Source organism: Myiozetetes cayanensis, unplaced genomic scaffold, assembly GCF_022539395.1.
Source record: "Myiozetetes cayanensis isolate MyiCay16 unplaced genomic scaffold, myiCay2020 scf6-25, whole genome shotgun sequence".
Lineage (NCBI taxonomy): Eukaryota > Metazoa > Chordata > Aves > Passeriformes > Tyrannidae > Myiozetetes > Myiozetetes cayanensis.
This window is the reverse complement of record NW_026087853.1, coordinates 42,940,856-42,959,436: the sequence shown is the minus strand read 5'-3', so window position 1 is coordinate 42,959,436 and position 18,581 is coordinate 42,940,856.

Here is an 18,581-nt window from a genome sequence, read left to right as displayed (position 1 = left end):
GATAGTTTACTCAGGGAATCCAGAACATTTCTTGCATAAAAGTTGTGTCTTTAGCTGCTTTAGCATTAAAATAAATAAATGAAGCATTGCTCATCCTCTTGGTTCCGTGATCTCTCATTTACCTTTCAGAAACTGCTGAATGAATCTTTTTTTGTATTAGCGCCCTGTAATAAATATGAAATATTTTCAAGCTAGTGTACTGAATTCTTTTGAAATTGGTTGTAAATGGTGTCACATTTTAAAAACACGTAGGAACAACTTCTTCCTTGTTACCTCTTTCCAAAAGCAGCTTGTGCATGAACACCAGTAGCTTTCGTAGAAGCTTAATGACACTTGTAACAGAGATTGTTTTTGTGTGTGAGAGCTCAAACCTACTTGTTCGTAGCATCTGAGCTTTTGATTTTTTTTTATAAAATTGCTGAGGTTATAAATTCTTTTGCTGTCGAAGCATTCTCATGAGCATCAACTTAAGACAGCACCAGCAAATGGTTCTTCTCCTTTCAAGGACAAAAAAAAGTAGAGTTTCTGGCTCCCTTTCAGTTTATAAGAGAATCTTACAATGAACTCCATCTCCCCGCTGTGGCCTGTTCATGTTAAAAAAAGAATTTTACGTCACAGGGAGAAGGTAAGGGACAACATAAGAGGAGTAGGAAAAAGAGATGTTTTATTGTGGATCACAGGTATTTCATAAACCCAAGAGTCTCACAGGAGAGCTGACTTTATGTCCTTTATAGGGAGGGCCACAGGGCTTCTGATTTCCATCATGGGCTGGAGGCACTGAGCCAAAATCAGCACTGGTGGTACTGACCTATGCAATCACCTGTTTTTAGCCTTCATTTACTTCAGCAGTTTCCATGTGCTCTGCTTCCTGTTGGGTATTTTTGCCCTGAGTTGTTCTGATGAATAGCTAGCTACCTGAGATGCTCTTAATCTCTGATCATAGGAATGCGGAAAAAGGAATTGCCAAAGGCTGACACAACTTCTGCTGGTGGAGTGATTTGGTTACAGCTGTTGCTGAAAGCTTTGCCACTGAGTACTTGACCTCAGCTCTGTTTGTGCCTGAGTGCTGTCACACCCTTCACTGCTCTCAGCATAAGCCCCAGCCCGTTGGCACAGACGTAAAGGCGATGCAGGTACAGGGCAGTTCTTCCCAGGCTTTCTTTTGTTGTTCCTTGGTAGAAATCCTAAAAAGTCTGTGTCTGGGTTTTCTGAGTGCCCACAAGAGCCATGCACTCTTCCCACATCTGAAAAGGAGAAAAAGAAGAGACAGAAAGAGGCAGAAATTGTTCATCTTCCCTGCCTTTTGTTCTGAAGGCAGTTACGTGCTGCTAAAATGTGACAGTGCAAGCTCTGCACACTCCCTGCCCTGCTGGTGTATCTTTCCTGGAGAGATACCTATAAAGGTGGGCTTTCAGTAGCAGAGTTCAAGGGTTTCTGGGTGTGAAGCAAAGGCTCTCATAGGTATGGCATTTGTGGGAGGGATCTGGATATTTGTCCCAGGAAATGTTTCTGGCCTTACTAGCCTATACGTACATGTTTGTACACTCCCTTCACATTTTCCTGTACTTATATGAGCTTGATAGTAACCAGTGCTTTGCCTTCAGTGAGACAAATTTGCTCTTTGCTGGATGGTTTGATGTAACAGTAGAAATGAAACTTGCGTGCCTTAGATGTCTTTGAGATCTAATCCTGATTGTAGATGAACAAATTAATAAAAGAGATTTGGGTTCAGTTACAGGTGCCTGTTTCAACTCTCAGCCTTTCTGGGACTGTGTAAAATTTTCCAAGGGAATGGTTGAAAGCCTCTCTTTTCAGATGTCTGAAAATTAGATTGGATAAGGCAGTAAGAAGTATCCTATAGGGAACATTTCAGCACTGGAAAGTGGTCCACATGGCTCAGATTCAGAGATAGAAAAAGATCCATTAAGTACAGAGCAACAATAATTTCACAGCTGAGGTGCTAAAACTCACAAGCATTTGTATTTCTCTTTTGAGCCTTTGAAGCAGCAGCTTGCCAGTAGCTGAGTTCCTCTTAAATATGTGACGTAACCATTTCCTTATCATCGCTTTTATAGACAAGGGATCCAGCAGCACATTACTTCTTAAATGTCCTGCCATTATGAAGGGATTTGCAGCTCATTGCGATAGTGCCAATCACGATGAATTCATTTTGTATTCATGTAGAAGTTATGAGCACTTTAGATTGGTTTCTCCCCTAATTTAAATCAGTAAAGGGACACTTAGAAGCAGTATCCGTACACCGTGGCTCTGCCAAGGGAGCAAGGAAAAGCGTGCCTGTATATTCAGGCTTGCATAATCCCCTGCGCAGTGGGGAAGCTTTCTCCTGGCTGGAAATTAGCAAGCAGCCCTTTTGGATGGATTGACTGTTCCTTGTGACAGCATGGACCTTAATCAATTCGTTTCATACGCAACGGGCACATCTGTTCGTGCCGAAGGCGCTTCACTGTCATTTATGGCTTGCTCAATTTAGTGGACCCCTTACTGTATCAGATACCTGCTTTGAGGGTCTTTTTTAGATGTGGATGTCTTTTTTAGATGTCTTTTTTAGATTTATCGGAAGAACCATCCTCTTTCTTTTTTTTGCAGTGCTCAGGATTCTTCCACTCACATAAGCACACTTTAGCTGTTAAAGGTTGGTGCCTGCCATGATCAGCCTGTTGTCAGTGGATAAACTCTGTAGTTCAGTGATGCAGAATGTCTCCTCAGTGAACCAGGAGAGAGAAATAATTTGGTGGCAGATGTTTGGAGTTCAAACAGCACTGAACTTCCAAGTGCTGATGTGAATTGCAGAGTGTGTGTGAAGGGTACAGAAGGGGAGAAGCACTGGGGGACCAGAGGCCTTGTGCAGAGTGAAGAGTGCCAAAGAGAGGCATTAAAATGACTCTGCAAGTCTCTTACTTTAACACAAGTTCTATTGGGCCATCACACTGCAAAAGAAAAACATGCAAGGTTTTACATACCATACGCTCACATCATTTCTTGATGCTTTCCAAGACTTTTGAAGACCTGAGTGCTCCAGGTGGCTCTGGATATCCGCCAAAGCTATTTCGTGAATCACCGAGCACATAAGTTACTCAAGTTTCCTAACACTCACGTGAGTCAGCTGACAAAACAGCGGCACTGAAGCTGAGGGTCATTAATGGAGTAAGCTGCAGGAAAGACTGGAATGTGGAAACCCCAATTCCCAGATTTCTGTCCTAGATTTTCAGTCTTCTCTGTTCTTTCCTGATGTCTTTGTAAGTCTGCTGCCATTCTACTATATCAGATCTGGCTGGCCGCAAAATACCTGGGACTTCACACCATGACTATATGGTTCGGGTCAGTGTCCTGAGCACTGAGTCGTCAAGTTGAGCATTCAGGTCTCCAACTGGTCAGCTTCATTTTCAGAAGATGAAAGAGGGAAAGGTTGGGAAACAAAAGAATGGGAGATCCAGTTTAAACCAGAGCAGCAGAGTTAGGGAAAATGCTGAGTTGAAACCCGTAAGCATTTTTGATAATGCAGTCACGATCTCATCACGAATAAAACAATGTGTTTCACTTGACCACTCCATCTAATAAGGATTCACCTCCACTGGATTCTGTCATTTACAAAGTAATGAAATCTCTGCATCACCTTGAAAGAGATAATTTGACCCCTGTGTTTATATGCATGTACATGACAGCAGTTTCTAGGGGACACCCAGTAGGTTTGTTGCTGCTTACCTTGTTGATGCAGGAGAAAGGCTGCTTCTCAGGTTTATTGGTTCAGACAGTTAGCTGGGAATCATGATTTTGAAACCACTATTCTGTCCCTGCCACGATCAACACTCTTTTTCCACACCAAGAAGGTTGCCACGTGGTTTAGGCATAATTGCTTCAGACGCTTAACTGCAAGGAGGAATTCTTAATGTGAAAGGGGAGTGTGCAGATGGGAGCGAAAGCAAAATAACTGTTGTCCTTCAGGAATAGATTCGTAGTTGATTTTGAAGTATTCCTTTATGTATCAGCTCTTCTAGGTACTACTACCCTTTATTGCTTGTTTTAGGTGGAAATTTGTAATGGTTAACATCTGCTGCTTCATGTCTATGCTGGAAGAGAAGGGGGGGCAATAAACTGCCCAGTTCCACTGGTCACTTCTTTATGTAGTCTTAGCATATAAAATCAAATCAATCCCTGATGCCATACATCTTATTTAATAGCAGAATCTGAAGGTTATAGTTTTGGAACAATTTTCTCTTTGGTTTAGTAGAAGTGAAGGAAACTGATTTAGTCTGGTTATTTTGTCATAATCCCCCCCCCCCTCCAACAAATAATAGTGTTGTGTAAAGTGGCAGAGCTGTGGAGATTGATCATAGCTTTTGTTATATGATGCTATAGCTTTTGTTCCTGGCTCATTATTTAACCATTCCTGGAAAATGACAAATATTTCCAGCACTGAAGGTCTAGCATCTTTCTTATCTAATGTTTCAGTAATTACTTCAGTTGAAGTTCAGGTAAGTTGCATCTTCAGGTGGAGATTGCATAAACCTTCGTGATACTTTGATATTTTTTCATGAATAGTTTTTTGGGGGTTTTTTTTGGTGGTTGTTTGGATTTTTGTTTGTGTTTTTTTGGTTGTCTTTGTTGTGTTTTTTGTTTGCTTTTTGTTTTTGTTTGGTTTTGGGTTTGGGTTTTTTTGAAGAGTCCAAGAATCAACTCCAAATTTAATTTAGGAACAGTGGTAGACTGTGCAAACATATATGAAGTTAGTTGGGGAAGCAGTTTGTTGTGAAAGGAGACTTGAATTTTCCACCTTTCCGGCAGCAATGGCACACTGAACCTCGAGAGATTACTGTGAGACTGTGACTGCAGTGCTCTTTGCTGATGATTTACCTGTGATGCAGAACTCCTTTTGCATGCGGTGCTACTCTGCAAGGAAAAAAAAAAAGAAATCCAATATACAGGCCAATGTTTGCCCTATTATCTCTTAATTTAAGTTGTTATTTGGCATCAGTACTTAGAGACGTGGCACCAAAGTGCCACTTGGAAAATGCTTATGGAGATTACAGATGGGAAATTGCATCCTCTCTTAAGACAAGGCCAGTGCTACATGGGTGAAGGACAATTTCCTAAGTGCAGTGACAGCAGCATAAGTAGCAGTGCTGCTTCTGCCAGGAACCACGTGTTGCCCTAGAGTCAAAACTTAAAGGTGCTCAAGCCTTGCAAACTACCTCAGTGACCTGGTGACACCAGACTGAGAAATCTGTTTAGAAGAACATTTATGGTAATTAATCCACTCTGTCCCCAGGCCACTGAGGTGGTGAACTGTAGTATGTTTTTTGTCCAATCAAAAGTAAATTGTATAGGGAATGAAAACCAAGAACTGAAATCTTGCGTTGGATCATAGACCTGCTCTAGTTATTTTGCAAGTTTTTTTATTTTATTTCCTGCTCTGGCTGTGTTCAGATAAGCACAACTAAAGTAAGGAAACTGCACTACAAGAGGCCTGGGGACTTGACACTTCATCAGTGGATCTGGGGATGATTTGAGGATGGAGCATGGGAATCCTTGAGTGGCCAGTCTCCCCTTAAGATGAGAAACAAATTATGAATGTGAGAATATCCTGAAATACCCTACATAGTTTTAAGGGAGCTGTTTTTCTAAACAATTTCTGAATGATCCTCACTTTTTAAGAAATGTATATTTTGCAAGAAATGTGTAATACTCTGCAAGCAATAAATGTAAATCACCCTCTATAGTGAAATCGTGCATGTTTGTATAGGAGAAAATATTTTCCATTTTAAAGTTGCATTTACCCCTTGTTTTATCTGGTGTAAAACCTTTTCATTAGCTAGCACAGTGGCTCATTAAACATGTTCTCCAGCTTGAGTGAGAGTGTGTGTTAGGGAGGCAAGAGCATGTGCCACTGTCAGTGCTGAAGAATCCTGCTCTGCTACAGCTTTTTGGGAGTGATAGCTCCTGTCTGCATGGAGCAGGCCTGGAGAAACCTTTTTGCTTTTGAGAAAGGTCAGCATCCTGGTCTCCATGCCAGGACTGTGCCAAGCAGTTATGGCATATTATCAAGGAAGTGGGTTTATGGGCTGTGTGGGAGCAGAGGAGGGTTGTAAGACATCTGGATGCTGAGTTCCCATTAAAAACACAAGTGTATGGGCACCTGTATTGCCCAGGCAGCTTCTAGAACATCAGTCTTAGTAGTAGTATTAATTCTCATTTATTAGTATTAATTATAGAAGTGCTTCCAGAAATGAGTCAGAGGTCTAAGAGGAGAATAGTCACTGTTTGAAAGACCTTGGTTTGCCATGTTTATACAAGAGTCCACTTGACCGCAGTGGGAATTTTGATTTGCTTTGTTTGGTTTTTTGAGCAAATGTTAGGGTTTGGCCAGTGTAACAGTAGGGTCTTGCCATAGTTTCAGTGTAAGCTGCTTTTTCCAGCTATGTTGGAGTGCATATGTGTTTTGAGAAGCATAGATGGTTCCTGCAAGTGGGCATGGTAACCAACTGTCTTGTGGAAAACAAGGGGCAGGACTTTGGTGGATATATGGGCAACAGGATGAGGCCTGGATTATCTTGCTGCATCTCAGCTTTGTGCCTTCAAACGTGTCAGGATTTTGTGTTGGATGTGCCATTTGTAGTTGTGGTAGAGGGTTGTTCTACTTGGCTGATCTGCAGGCATGCACTACCAAGTCTGTCCTAGCTGCTGTTGTGTGTAACTGCAGCTCAATTTTGATCAATAATTATTAAAAATGAAGTTGTACCTTTTTCAATTCTGGCATCTAATAGTTCTGGGAGTGGGTGATTTTATTGTCTGGTCTAGAAACAGAAAATTTTTGCAGTGCTGCTTTTTTATTTATGGTCCCAGGTGGAAAGCACTCAAGTCCTGAAAATCATCCAGATGTCTCTGTGGCACTTTTTTCCTACTCTTCTGAGGGCCTATGAAAGAGGGTACTCTATCCTTCACTTACATATAAATGCTACCCATCTTCCTAATTTCTTAAATACATTTCCTGGATACTTAATGGTGGAAAAAAGTACTGCTCAGTTTTTCTGCCCTGCTTACTCTGGAATGTGAGTTGTCAGAAGAGACATTTGCTGTTGCAAAATAATCTCCACTGAATTCACTGCTTCAGAGGAGCCTGAAGAAGAGCAGGCTGAGAGCCTGGGGCATCACAAGGCACGAGACGGTTTAACTCTGACCTTGGAGCTGTTGCCCATTAGAAGTGATGGAGAGCTGCCAGAGCTCAGGTTTGCATGGAAGCACCCCACACAAAGCAGCCATAGGATCTGCCCCAAGCTCCCTGGCTAAATGGAGGCCTCATTACTCCAATGCAATGCAGTGTCAGAAGCCCTCTGAGGACAGGGAATTCACTTTGACATAAATACCTCTTTGTCCATTTTGTCCAGTGTATCTGGAAGGGAATGAGTCATGATAATGGGTGTGAGCTCCCAAACATTTAAGCATATATATATTTAAGTTAATATAACCTTCTGGCTTCTGCTTTTCCTATTCCAATTTGTGTTTAGTAGTAAAAAGTATTCCTGGTGCTTGTCATCTTTTGTTATTGTTGTTCATTATGTGGGATCCCTGGGAAGCATTCCTGTCTTTAATGTGAGCCATCGTACTGCTTCTTTATCAGATGGAGCTCCCCATTGCTCACTGAGAGAAAGTGGAAGAATTAATTACAGAGACAATCAACTGTTCGACCTCAAAGACTGAAACAATATCCCAGTGTGATACTTAATGAGGAAGCAACATGAATGGGATTTGTTCTGGGAGTTTTGTCTGTTCTTCTCAGTCTTTGGGGCATTTAAGTTAGAAAATTCTTATTTGGGGTGGATGTTTAAACTGTAGTGAACATGGTTGTTGGACAATCTCAGCCTTAACATTACTCTTATCCCAGAGGGTGATTCCCACTTTTGGCATTAAAAAGTTCTAAAAAGCAGAAACAGAATTTTTAGGCCCCAGGTCTAAATTAATGAAGTAGCTTAAATAAGCACAAAACTTTAAAACTAAGAAGAAAATTTCACATGGCTCCCTAGAGAGAAAGTAAGAACTGTCAAAAACCAGCTTGAGCTGGACTCAAAACAAAGGGAAATAAAGCAAACAGAAAAAAAGATCTTGCAATCAAATAATTACAAAGCGAGGAAAGAATGAGGGGATGGGGAGATGCACTATGCAGTAAGGATGGGTTCCAATTAAATGTCATGCCAGTGAAGCTCCAAAACTAAGAAACTGTGTTGCCTTTCTGTTTAGGAAAGATTATTGGGCTGGACCTGATCAAGCCAATACCTTCCCACCCTTGTTCAATAACAGGGGTGCTGCTGCAGGACATGCACCCTGTGCCAGAGCTGGTCACCTCAGCAAGCAACCAAAATACTACGTAGGGCTTTCAGAGATTTTGCCAAATTTATATGGTACCTTTAAGTAATGAAATGAATGATCATCTGGGCAAAGAAATGCAATAACTAGAAATTATTTGACGTCACAATTCACAGGGAGTTAAATAAACTGGAGAAGAGGGGAATTAGAAAGTAGTAGAAGCACATGGGTAACAAGGAGATGACAGGAGGTGATAATGTAAAGGGAAGGAAGGTTGGAGGGAGTTTTTTTGAGACTTTATCATGGAGAGGTTTGGGGACCAATCTTGCTTAATATTTTTATTAGTGACTTCAGCTCAGAAAGCAGAGAGAGTTAATGAAATAGCTTTCTGTTACTGACACAAAGTGGTGAGACACATCAATAAAAGATCAAGATATTGGGCAAGAAGAATCAGATGACCTTGAAGATTATGTAGTAGAAATGTTGTAAAATGGCACGATACCAAGTACAAGGTTATTCACCTAAGGATTAAACATAATCCACTTTGCTGGAAAATGGGCTCATAACTTAAAGAGGAGTGAGGCAGTAGTGCTTGTGGTTTGTGCTTGTGGCTTGTCCAGATAAGACTTGCAGCATTTGTTTTGTCTGAAAATTCAATTATTTTATTGCAGAAAAGGATTGGGTTAATTTGTGCAATATATTTTTTGAAAAGCTGTGCTGTATTTTGCAGTGTAAATGCCAATGTGATGCAGCTGGGAAAGGGCAAGTGCAGTCCTATCTGTACAGCTGACAGAGAAGGCCACTACAGCTGCTGTGTATTTGGAATCAGGATTGCAGTATTGGTTACTCATTCAAGAAAAATGAACTTAGAAATGTGTTCACTGTTTGCTTTAAGGAAGTCAGGGGATTGTTCCTATGAATAAATGCAAATATTTAGGTTTTAGCAAACAACAACCTCTTTTCCAGGTAAAGCACTTTAAAATAAAAACAATTTTGAGATAAAAATTAACAACCCAAAGAAATAACATTCTCAAGTCTTGCTTCTGTTGCTATTTTTAAGCACAACTTTGCTTTAGTATGTCTTTGTTTACCATAAAGTGACTTCTAACCTACTGCAGGCACAACATCATCTCATACACTGTCACTTCCACCATTTTGAGAAATCAAGTAGGCTGATATTTGATTCAGAAGAACAGTTTGGTCATGTCTCTGTTCTAGAAATATAGCAGGGTCCTGGATATCACAGGAACAACAGTATCAATCAGTCAGTTAGTTGAGTGCTTGTGTTTTTCCCTTAAACTGAAAAAATGAACAAAGACACTGTCTTTGTGTAATGATTCATTTTTCTGCTGGCCCTGATGCCCCTGATAAAAGGCATAATTCCAAGATGCTGAGTGCAATGTTTGGAACAACATATTCTTGTTCTTATGAAAAATAAGCTAGAATGGGACAAAATATGTCTTTCATGAGGTAATGAAATGACTGCTTGTCAGCTGCTTCTTGCAGGTCACGTCTGTCAGGCAGCGAGAACGAATTCAAAGGAGCTTGGCATGGACAACATGGTGAAATGTTACATGGTGCTGTTGGTGCTGTGAGGCAGAAAGGCTACTGGAGGAAGGCATGGGGCAGCCTTGCAGACTGTTCCGGCCTCTCCTCTTTACTTTTGGAGTTTTACATACATCTGTGATACGAACTGAAGGCTTCCATGCTTGTGCTGGATGCTGGCTTGTTTTAAAGGAAGCTGCCCTTACAAGGAGATTCTGCTTCTGTGAGTGGCACAAAAGTTCTTTCACATTGTTAAATGTGGCAGTGGTCCTTGAGTTTTTGCAGCTCCAATGCAAATGACTGAAAACTCTCCTGCACAGGTTGCACAGGGAGGAGTGATGGCTTTCACTTGCTCTGAAATCATGTTTCTTGTGAGATTCTCTGACAAGATGAAAAGAATCAAGTAGTGTAGATATATTGTACAGTTTGCATTGTAATCCATGTGGTGGTTCACAGAACACAAATAGGAAGAGTCAAGAGCTCTGACTGTTAAGTAGTATTTTGTAAATACTTTGAAAACGTGGTAGCCAATCTCAACACAAAAGGCTTTAACATCCATATTCTCTGCAAAGCTTTACCTGGAACATCTATTTAACATACTGAAACAATAATAAATAATCAAAGTAGTAGTATTAAAAACAGAAATGTGGGCTTTTGATTACTTTTGTCTCCTCAGTCCCCTTGAACAATGAACACCAGCAGTGCAAGTCCAATTCCAGCATACTTTCATATTGCCCTGTAATATGTCTTTCCAAAAACTTCTATCAGCTCCTTAGCAAGCCCACCTGAGGCTTCTTTCTGTGTGCAAAGTAGCTGGCATCTCATCCCTGCTGTCGGTATCTGGACACTTCATGCCTCTGTAGGCACTCTTGGGAAGTCAGGATTCCCAGCTGGTGTTTTTCATGTCTGGTCCTGTGTTCCCTGGGGAAGTGAATTGTTCCCTCTTAATTTCTCCTGGTCCAGCCTCAGTTTAAGGGTTTGTAATGCTTAGGAGACAGTGTCGTCTTCATATTATGAACTATTAGTAATGATCCATGCTATTGATGCACTATCCCTTGAACTGGTTTGCATAGCTTGGATCACGGTGCACAGGACAGTGCAAAGTTGTGCTGGCCACTTCACATGCTGGGATAGGGTCCAGTTCTTTCAATGTCCCTGTTGGCAGCTCTTAGCCAGAGACACATTCATGGTCTTTTGCTGTGGTCCAGGGTCTGCGTTCATAAGTCCTGGATCTTAAAAATTGCTCATCATGACTCTGAATGATCCAGCAGTGCTAGGAATGCACTGAAACTAAGGAAGCTTGAGCTGACTTAACAACAAACATCCATTTGCTGCTTTCTGGATGTGTATCAATCAAATTATAGGGCCCAGCTTTCCTACCCAAGTCCTGTTTTGGAAAGTGTAGATTCAGTACACTGGCTGTTATGTTGAATTGCATTAAAAGCAGTCAAATAGGATACAAATTTATTCATGTGGATGTCTGTCGTTTTGGTTTTGTTTGGGTTTTTTTTGGTGGTTTTTTTTTTGTTTGTTTGTTTATTTGTTTTTCTGTAAGTAGTTTGAATATAATTTCTTATTAGAATTTTTATGCTTTTTTTTGAGCAAAATGATGTTGTCTCTCAGTTTTTTGCCATATACCTCCTATTTCTGCTGCTTGCTGTGGTGAAGCACCACTTGGGTATGTTCTCAATTCTTATTCCACCGGGAGCAGAACAGAAATCTCATTAAAAAATTGCAGAGACTTTGTGAGGCTGAAATGTCTCCTGTAAATCCATTAGTGTCCATATTTAACTTATTTTCCCTGTTCCTTTTTTGGAGCTGTCAAGTATCTTCATTGGTATCCTCCTTTCTTTAAAAACTTAAACATGACACTATATGACTGCTTATTCTTACAACAGTGAAACCGTTTGCTCTTTCATGAATTTATAAAATGTTTTTAATTATAAATCAAACAATGAGTAATTACTTTTCCTCGGCAATCCAAAAGAAGAGTCAGTCAATTGGCCTCACGTGCTTGGTGAAGCAGCATCCAAAGGAGAAGCAGTACCCTTGGTTTAGACAAGCAGCACTGAGCATACGTGCTGCTCGTGTGTCTACTGAACCACCAGCCCTTCAGTCAAGGGTCTAATTGAATTTCAGAAGTCATGGTGTCACAAAGATACTGATCTCTATACTTTGCTTTTTTACCTAAAACCTCCCTCAAAAGAAATGTTTTGTGTGTTAGCAGCAGTGACAGTTTTGGTAGAGAATAGTTCCTGCTCTTGATTGGTGTGTGCCAGCCTGTCAAACTGAAGTCTCAACCACCCTGGCTTCCTCTTTGTCCTTCACCGAACAGTTCCTCCTCCTCAGCAGAACACGACAGAAGGAACAGACCCACAAAGGCAGATACATGTAAACAACCAATCTAATGCAAACAATGCAAGGGGTTACCCACACCTAGAGAAACAGGGCTTTATAGATCTTTGTAAATTTTAGGACAAGGAACAAGAGGTTGGTTGCATAAAACAATGTCAACTTAAAATGAGAGATGATGGTTGCCTTTGGGAGACAGCCTGTTAGCTCTGACTTCTTCCTGTGATTTTTTATGAAAGGAGTCTGCGACATCCTTCTGGTTGTCAGTGAGCTGCAAATCTAGGTAATAATAAGAAAGCAGTTCTAGCAGACACAGCATGAGGAAAAGTGAAGATGCTGTGTGTCACAGGAAAAATTCCTCCTGGCCAAGCTGGAGGTGCTTTATTGCAGGAATGCAGGTATGTTTGCTGAACCTGTGAAATTAATCATTTGGGAACTTTGCTCTTTTTCCTCCCGTCTGTTCATATTGTCCAGTTCTAATTCATTTCATGCTACCTGCATGCACATCATAGTCTCATACCAAGAACTTGCTGTCCAGCTGTGGAGAGCCTCTAACATTGGCTGTATGTAGGAGGAGATGGTAAAATTGTGTGTGTGCTTAAATGAGTGCTGCCACATGCCATGTTTCTGCTGCGGCAGCTTATAATGAGGCAGACCTTAGTCATCCATCTGTCTTTCATCGAGGATTTGCATGTCTATTCTCCTCTTTTCCAAAAGGAACTGCAGGCAATTAAAATCATCTCAAGGTCTCCTTGGCTTCCTGCTTCTAATCTACATTCTCAAGAATGAATAAAAACAGGGAGAGGAAATTGTGTTTGGTCCCACGTAGTTTTTATAGGCCTGGAGTGGAAGAGCAGGGAAGAAAAGAAATGAGATATGTTTATAAACCAAAGACTCAGAATACATTCATCAGACAATTCAAGGTCTTAGTAGAGCACACACAGTGATGTAAAGAATGTGTGTATCATGTCACTTATTCCTCTTTCCTCAAAAAGAGGCTACCATGTTGTAGCTGCTATTCCAAGTGACTTTAATATGTTTTTCCCATTTTATCTTATTATTTCGCTGCAGTGTTTTGTATGCTGTTGTTTTTGTATTGAAGCATATTTTTTTGTAGTTCCTTCCTGAATTAAAATAGGGAAAATGAAATTAATAAGTTGCTAGTTTAGGCTAATGCAGGTGTGTTTGGTAGGCACTCACCATCTCTGCTGCTTGTGCTGGGCAGGCTCTTACCTCTGAAGGCAAGTGAAAAACACGGTTAGGACAGTCTACCATTTGAGGTCGTCCCTCTAAATGAAAAGCAGCTGTGGAAGTCATGTTGCCTATGATCATTTGCACTGCTGAATAGCCATCAACAACAGAAAAAGCTAAGGAGGGCATGTTCAGTGATGAGGGCTTTGGACATAGAGTCCCATCTCCAGAGCCCATTTAACAATTGGAGTGTGTTTTAGCTGTGAAGACTGAAAAGCTGCTGCCTTAGCCCTTCTTCTGCCAGAGCTTCATGCTAAAACAGCTACTAAACAGGGTACATTTGTAGTCCACAGCCAGTTGTTTCAACACAGATAAAAAGGAAGTGGCACAAACCGAAAATAAGATGCAGCAGCCAAGGAGTGTACATCCCCCTCAGCCATCCCTGCTCCTCTGGTGTCAAAAGTCTTGGAGAGTGAGATACAGACAGCTGAAATTAGTAATTTTATCCAGAGGCAACTCTACCTTTGGTTACAAATGCTGTGAAATGGAAGTGGCCCTTTTGTTTATTTCCCTTTCAGGCTTCTTCTCCAGGCTTTTAGCTAGGAGTCAGGTCTCTGAGAGAGGGACTGTTGTGTGTGGTGTTTTAATACCCCTAATCTCCATAAGGGCCATTCAGCACAATTGTTGAACAAGTTATCCTATTTAAAAATACTTTCAGCAGGCTCCTAGGTGAAAAAATAGCATTTCTGTACTTTTATGTATAGTGACTGTTTGTTTCCAGGGAGCGTTCTCATATGTGCATCATATGTATTTACACAAAGATGTCAAAGTGATGCATGAAATCAAAATTGCATTTCATCTATAGAGTAAGAATAAATATAGCTATTTGTATGGACTGAGATTTTTTTTCCTGATGCCGATTAGACACTAAAGTAAGAAGGAATTCAGAAGAAATTCAGCTGGCTTCCTTGGTAAATCATGCCTGATACTGTGATCAGGGAAGGTGACAGAATCTGAATTTTCTGAAGCTAGTGTGAAACCCCTGACAAATGAGAAGGCAGATAATAGTAGCAATTCAGGGGGTGTAAGAGAGTGATTTCATTGTTGACTCGTCCTTGAAGATGCCTCTTCCAATGACAGCCTGACAAGTGGCACACGAGTTATCATTCCAGCCACTTTCCTATTTGCATACAAGGTGTAGTACAGCTTTGAGAGCTCCTTGAAGTGTTAACACGCTGCTTGAACAGCTCCTCATCTGCTTTCAGACATCTGTGTTTTTGCTGCCTCCAACAGGATCACAGTGACAATGTCCCAGATTACTTAGTAGAAATGGAATTCTGAACCTCAGGCTCCTCTCTTTCCTATGGGGCCATCGGTGTTGCTTGGTTTCTCTGAAGGATAAATCATACATTCTTCTCTTTGAATATTTCACCTCTCCTTTGTGTTGATTTTTTTGTACCATAGTCATACTGTACCAAACATCATGGTGTTTGAACAAAGCCAAAGCTAGGAAATCAAGTGTGTTCAGAAGTGCTACGTAAATACATAGCTGAACACGCACACGGGCGGATTTCTGTTAACCCTAATGTCTATGGTCAAGGGTTTTTATCTGAATAGATGAGAGGGAGACCAGAGGTGATCTTTTCTTGAACTGCCAGATGGAAAGTAAAAGTTTGTATTATTGGAAGAAATTGCTCAAGCTTCTTCCTTGCTGCCCCACACACATGCATGTGAGAAAGGTCAGCTTGTCTGAAAGAAATGAAGAGATTAGTCCTGGCTGAGATTTAGCAAAAAGCAGTTTGGTAGATTTATTAGGCATGGTCTCCCATGTGAAACTGTCACATCAGCTTTGAAGTGTGTGGTTGGCATGGGAGATTTTGGTTCTGTGTCCCTTACTTCTACTTTGGGTTGCCCATCAATTGAGACTGCACACATGCTGATTGAAATAAGGCTTGCCACTAAACGAATGGGGGAATTTCCACTCCAGCTGCCTTGGAGGTGATGGCCCCTGAGATGCTCTTCCCAAGCTTGTAAGACAAAGGCTTCATTCACAAATGACCAAGCTGGCCTTCTGTCTTCCCAGCTGCATTCCTTCACTCAGCACTGCCCTATTGCTTTTTCCATTTCCTTTCTACCCCTGTCCGCTGAAGGAGCTCCCCACAGTACTGTCACTGCACCCTGTGCCCTCACCCCAGCTCATAAAATGTGAGTTGAGTGTTTGTGTTTGTTTTTCTGCTCTCCACTCCCCCTTGCCTCTCAGATGATGGCTGGGCTGCAAGACAGACACTGAGGAAGATAATTATGCCAGGGAGATTTCAGCTTGTGTTGTAAAGTGGACATGATTTGCTGAGATTCCCTGGTGGAGCAGTGGGTCGCTCTGCTGCCACTCACCACAACTGGTGGGGACAGGCCTTGAGCTTTCCCTCATGACTGCTCATGACCCCTCTTTAGACTCACACGCTGCCTCAGCACTCGTTATTTCTGCAGTGGTGCCTGCAGTCACTGTGTGTGCAAAGCATCTGTTCACAGTGCTGCCACCACCTTTAAAAGATACGGCTGACAATAAAAATCTCCATATTAAAGGAGGAGGAAAGCTACTGAAACGGTAGCATTGTTGTAAAACAGAGGATCCCCACATATATCCAGGTGGTAATTAAAATGCAGCAGGTTTCTCAAAGCAGCTCTGTGCTCTAAACATGAATTTGCTTCACGTTGAATGTACTTTCTAGAGCAGTAGTGACTGTAACTGGGGAGTGGAACAGCAATTAGCACCCTTTCTGTGCACAGTTACTATAAATTAATGGGTTTGAATACGCTAGGGAGGCATTTTTCCAGCAGAAGCATGCTACACAGAGATATTGATCTGAATGTGTATACAAGTGTGCAGTCAATATTTTCTGGGCACCGAATGACTGTCCCTTAACCAGAATGGATTGTGGTGTAGCCCCACACAATCACCCACAGTGGACTAGGACATCTCTTGGGTGTTGATCTCCCCTGAGCTCTGCAGCTTACTGAAGAGGAGTGAGCTGCTTGCCAGGACAGCAAAGCCTGAGCTGTGTCACTGACATGATCTGTGGCCTTAGGAGGTCAGTTGGTCTCCTGTCACTTTGGTCCCTTTTGCTGCAAAGTAGAAATGAGGGTGCTTGCTCTGTCTCTAATGCTGTGTTGGGACTTTGCTAATGTGCTCCTAAATCTTTTGCCAAAAGGCCCAGCAAAACTGCAAAGGCAGAGTTGTCTGGTTTCTATGCCTTGTATCCCCAGATGCCCTGAGGACAGAGTGGACAGGACAGGTTATGGAAACTTGGAGGGTGGGGTATCAGGATGCTTCAGTAACTCACCTTATGTTTTTGTAGCGATTTGAAAAGATTTTCTCGGCAAGACCAGTGTTCTAAGGGAAACTGCTTTGAAGGGTTTTGTCATCACACAGAGACAGCTTGTTTTACCCATAGCTTGCACGAATGGAAGGGACTGAAAGATGGACAATATCTGTTTTTCAGAACTTTGGATTTTTACAATCAAAGTCCCTGGTGGATTATTAGGCACTTAGCCTTCGTACCAGCACTGCCAGCACTCTGAGTGACATTCATCAGTTCTTGGTAGCTGTCCCAGGAGAGACTAAGAACTGGATACCTGACCCAGCTCTCCCTGGCAAAACTTTGTTGCAGTGGGGGAGATGGTGCCTGTTTTAAGGCTTAATGGGGCATCAGGTTCCCGGGCTGCATCAACAGCATGTTTCAATTACTCCAAATTCAGGCATCAAAAGAAACAAATGAATTTGTCATTACAAATTAGAAATTGATTTCAAGGGTGCAAATTTCAGCTACACTTGTAGCATGAAAGGTGTTGGTCAGCCCACTCCTCAGATGTTAACTGAGACTCTGTCCTTACAGGCACCTTTCTTACTTCTGTTAGTTTCCATTTTCTTTCCCGTGCATGTCTTAGTTAGGCATGTAGATGCAGGTAGTTGTATACATGTGTGTTTGCAACTGAGCAGAAGCCAGGCTGGCCCATGAGTTCAGGCAGGCTAATGAAGCCAGGATGCCACTCTGGGAGGTTCCTGCTGATGTCCAGTGTCTGTGTGTGCCTATTTTTCTCCCTGTTTTAGAGGTGGTTTTTTTGTTTGTTTGTGGTTTGGTTTTGTTGTTGTTGTTTCTTTTTTTCTGCTGAATCGTTCCTAGCAGTAATGCAGTATTCTTTATTATCAGCCCATCACCCACTTGCATTGCTAGTCCTGCTGGTTTGTAACAGATTTCTCTTTCTAATCTCCTTCTTAGTGTGAAGATCCAGTTGTTCTACATATCAGTGCACAATGTGTTACTGAATACAGCAATTAGGTAGTTCCCTGTTCAATACCCCAGCCTTAAGGATGTTTTCAAGAAAGTGGGAAGGGAAAGAGGAAACCAAACTAATTTTAACTGTCTCTTGGAGGAATCGCTGGACAGCCAAGGCTATGTCTTTGAAAGCAAAGGGGCTGCTCAGATTACGAAATTCTCAAACATTAGCTCAGCATGGCTGAGCCAGGGCATAGGGAGATGTGTGAGCCTATTAATCATTGCAGGGCAGCTGCAAGCTCCCTGATTTTGTGGCCTTCTAATATTTACCCTCGTTTGAGGATTTTTTGGTCCTGCTGATAAAGGATTTCATTCCTCTCTTGTGAAGCCATGCAGAGACAGCAGAGGTGTGAGCTTAATTCAGGGCTGCTGAATGACTTGCAGTTATTGGGGGAAATTATTTTACTCAGCATTGTTTTCCTTCTGAAATTGTTGCCTTGGCAGCATCTCGAGTAGTTTTGCATATTTGTCTCTTTAAATTTCCTGTTCCTCAGACTGCTCTATCTTCAAAGTTTCTAGTCATTGCATTTTTATTAAAGATTTCCATGGAAGTAAACAGTCTCGGAGGGTTCATCCTTCCAATATCCCTGGCTTGAAAGGAGGAAGCAGGAGTGGAAGTGTTTCTTAATAAGGGGAAGATTGGAAAGTATGCTACTGCCAGTGTAATAGGTTGAAAAATCATTCATCTGAACTCGGATTACATCTCATATGATAGACTATAAAAGATTATTATGCTTAAAAGAGCTGCTTTCACTCACCATGATGTGTCTGTCTAGGGACACGCTTCAGTGCTCACTTGCAAACAAGCCAAACACAGAACTGTGAGTTTTAAAGGCTGCA